Raw genomic sequence first — 4,545 nt, 5'->3', positions numbered from 1 at the left:
TGAAGGCTATCATGGGCATTGTTGGATTAGAAAATTTAACTTCTGGCTATAAAAACTTTTCTCGAGCAGTTGTAAGAAGTGCTAAATGATCCTCAAGGATCCCAGCAGTTGGCCTAAACGTTTAATTCATGTATATCACTGCTATTACTACAGTAGTATTGCTACGCTAGCACCATGCCCACATCTATGTATCGTTCCGCCATTCATTAAGTCTTTATATCTAACACATCGTACGGTCTAAAGAAGAAGAAGAAAAAAAAATATCGGATGATCTGTTGGTCTGCTGGAGATTTTAGCACATATAAGCTTGTACTTACTTCGGATAAAAATCTTATTTTAACAAAAATAATTATATAAAGCCTTATTACATACAATCTCCCTCTTTCTCTCTCTCTTGGTGGCATAGTGAATAGTTAATGGAAATGTCCAAAATCCTGAATGACATTACAAGTATCATAATCACGTTACGCTAAATACAAATCAGACCATAAAATCTTGTTACCTATATTTCAGGCTATAGTAAGTATGGCCATGGGCTTTCTCTTGACTGTATAAAGTTTCAAGTCGGAAGACAAATGCAGTTTTGCAACCACGGGGAAAATTCCAATCCTGTTAGCCATTCTTGACTGCTATGGGTTTCTGAGCCGATGGAATAAGGTGAATGAAGTTTCTGTCTGGCGGATGGGCGGGGCAACATTTCGTAAAACGGTGTTTACCTTGCTTACGTAATGAATGTTCTTCGACTCTTGGCTCGTAATCATTGGCCATGGCGTCGCGTCGGCTAGATAATTTTTACTCTATAAAAATTAAAACTATCGGGTTTAGGTTATTGATAATGCTGACAAAATTTGTGTGGTTGTAAAATATACATATATCAACTTTCAGCTACATCCGATGCTTCGATAAGGAGCAAAGTCCAAAAACCCATGTTACAGAGGCCCTGAATCTCATAGTAGTAATTCTCATTCCCATTTTATTTTACATCTTCTATGGTCAGCGAATAGTCACCCTCTCTCTTTTGTTCTTGTTTTTCTAATGTTGTGAAGAGTGAGAAGATTAATGCCCTACTGCAACCATCGTCGATTAGCGTATTACTCCTTTAGAGAGAAACTCCAGTAGTTTGGGGTGTAACCGCCAAGAAGAAACTTCTAATCAATTAATTCAATGGGGCCCTATACGATTACCAGGGATGCCAGATCAAAGCTTCTTTTTTTTTTTTTTTTTTTTCCTGGTGTTGATTTTCCAACTGCGAATGCATAGGTGTCTTCTTCATGCTCTTGTTACTGAAGATTAATTTTGTTTAGCTGCCTGTAGTCTATAGTCTGAGAAGGACCATCACTCTTCTTAACATGCAGCAGCATACCGAGAATCAGATTCATCACTGAGGTCTGATGTTAGCATTCTTATTTTGTGCTTATCTAACTGCACATGAAGAGGCTTATGGTTTTTGTTGAATGTCCCCCTTTTTAGAAATGACCTCGGCTTCAGTGACTCATGGATACTGAATGAGTTCTAATACATCTTTTAAGATTTTCAAGACTAGAGTATCGTCCGTTTTTCATATTGCACGTAAGAACAGTTTCGTTCAATATTCAACTTCCTTTGGTCGATAAAGACTCAAAATTGTTAATTCACACAATCAATACCTCTGTCACCGCCAAAGGAAATAAAGGTTAGTTTAACAATTGCCCTCTTATTCATAGGTCGCAATCCCCCGATACCAGTCTTTCAAAACCATAAAACCGGAGTCTTCATTATTAATCAATATACAGCGATGTAACAGTGACAAATTCATGCAATAAAAATCTAAAAACGAAACTTAAAAAAAAAAAATGATCTCTCAATACTGTGGAATCAAAGCTATGATACAATTAAAACCCATAGCAACTCTCTCTTTGTCCGTGTTCACATCACAAAGTTTAGTTGAAATCGATTCATAATTTTCTGGGACCTTGAATTGTCAGACAGTTCAACAATCAGGTAGACACAAATAAAGACAAAACTTTTGTTGAATGATATTTAATATATTTTTTCTCATTTAATATTTTTTTATTAAAGCAACATAAACAGCGAGTGAATGACTGAAGTAAATTTTGGGCATTATCACTCTGAACAATACAATTTAACAAACGACCTCCGCACGAATAGGATACCAATCAGACAGTCTAATTCAACCATTGTTCTCACCTGCCATGGAATAATTTACTCCCAATCAGAGCCTCATATTCCAGGTAATGGAATAGCTATACTTCATTGTATAATAGAGTTAGTTCACCTGATACAGATTCATGTACATGTACTTTGTTTCCTCATCAACAGAGTTGGAGGTTATGCTTTTGCCAGGGCATGCGATGAAAAATGTCTCGAGGATTAGCTATCCAAATCAGTTCATCTGCTGTTCAGTTACAGCAGAGTCATATGAAATTTCATTCCCAATACTTTTCGACAAGTGGATTTCTAATTTTGAGACAAGTTTGTAGCAGAAAAAAGAAGAGACTGCGAGTGACCTGCGTCAACTAACTTAAAAACTCGAAGAGGAGAAGTAGCAGAAATAACCGCAAAGTTATATATCAGCATCAGTTTAGGGCCGTATGCACCAAGTGACTTCTTGGAGATTTCGAGGAAAAGAGTTAAAGACTTTTACCTTCGACATAGTTATATTTTTTTTCAGACCATTTTGTTTGTTTGTCTGTGTTCAGTATGTTTACCAAAAACGTTTAAGTACATCACATAAAGAAACTTGAAAAATTTTGGGCTCTTACCTAACAATAGGAAAGAGGTCCGAATTTAATTAATAAACATTTAACTGATGGATAACGGCGTGGATCGTTCAGCTTTGGCGGAGATTTTGGTTCTCCGAGTGCCCTCTGCACAGGGGCAGAGGAAGATCAGAATCTTGCCTATGGGTAGTTTTTAGCGTTTATAGCTTGAATAATAAGTTATTCAATAATAAGTTATTCAATAAAGGTACCAACAAAACAAGAGAACTTCAATACATCCCTTATAATTGGATATGCAGTGCGGTTTTCGTCGAATTCTCCCTTATAGAGAACTGCCGCACGTGACTGTATCGACAGCAGAATTTATGTTGCAATCAGTTGGTAGTGGAAAACAGAAGAGAAATTCCTCTGAATATGGCGGAAATTGTTTGTGTGAGGTGAATAAATAACAAGGAGACTAAAGATTGGATACATTTCCAGTTTTGTGAAAAAATATTGAAAATATTATTGAAAAATCATAATCTCAATTTTAATATGGTTCTAGATCGATATATTGGTTTTATATCACTATGAAATTTTCATTCTAACATTTATAAAAGATCAGATACAGTAGCATTTTATTCCATGTTTGCCGCCTATGCTCTGGTTTTTGTAGATATGATTAATTGAAAGAAAATCACTGTGTCTCAAAAAATTAGTTGTCACTTCTTAGTGCATTTCAGTAAAACACATTCAATTTTTTTATTTATTCTTTTTAGATTTGACATAAATTGTAACCAATTTATGACTGCAGCGAACGAAATTCTGTCGATCCAAAGAGGCTTTGAAAAGTTCGCAGAGTTACTAACTTATCCTACCGAGTCAAATAAAGTGAAAATTATTAACCTTTCTACCGTGTCGAAGAAGTTGTAAAAAATTCGAAGTTTCATACAAATCCTTAGATACTGGGAGAGGTCACTGGAGGGTTATTAGAGGTCACGGTTGACTTACTGATCATTTAATGATGTATTGTCACGGGAATTTTTTACTCAAACAGACAAAGACAGACAGACAGACAGACGCAGAAGTAAAGTTGAATAAAAGCAAGTAAAAAGGTAAAAACTGCGGCCGGTGTGGTTCCAAATATTTCAAGTTCATAAACATAAGCTCAGTTCCATTTTCTGTGAAGGAATCACTAAATTATGTGAGAATGTCAAGGGACAGAATTATTGCAGCCCGAAATAAATCAAGTTAAAGTATTGATATTTTGCCCTAGGTGTCATAAAGCGGCGTATATTTGATAGATAATCAGGGTAGCTGCGTCGTTTTAGATTTACATAATCGGTTAAAATGAGAATGTTTTATCATTCTCTCCTAAATAAGATCTATGTAATTCACCAGGCTTTTGTCAATTGTTTGTTTAATTTCACAGGATTCTCTCGCAAAGAATTGTACCAGAATCAGATAACTATTACAGAAAAAGGAATGGAGAAATGGAAGGAGGCTTCAGCGATTGCAAAATGCAGAGGGCCAGGATATGAAAAATGCCTTTCTTTCTGCTAACTGGAATACTGCTCATTTCCGACCAACATATAGCTTTTGAGTTTTAGCGATGGGATAATTATTTTCAGTTTTGTTCTGGCAATATCATTGTGAAATGGTTTCCTGCAGAAATGTTTATTAGCTTATCAAATTATCTTTAAAAATCACCTCAGCGTTGACTGCATTGCGCTTGGTTATTATTTATGTGGATTAACCAGAAATGTTGTCAACAGATGCTGAAAGAACAGCAAAATATCGTTGATTTTTATTTTTCTCTCTTTGCATCGAAGAAAAAGATGAAAAA

The sequence above is a fragment of the Macrobrachium nipponense genome, chromosome 36 (genome assembly GCF_015104395.2).
Source record: "Macrobrachium nipponense isolate FS-2020 chromosome 36, ASM1510439v2, whole genome shotgun sequence".
NCBI classification, from domain to species: Eukaryota; Metazoa; Arthropoda; class Malacostraca; order Decapoda; family Palaemonidae; genus Macrobrachium; species Macrobrachium nipponense.
Note: the sequence above shows the minus strand (reverse complement) of the source record.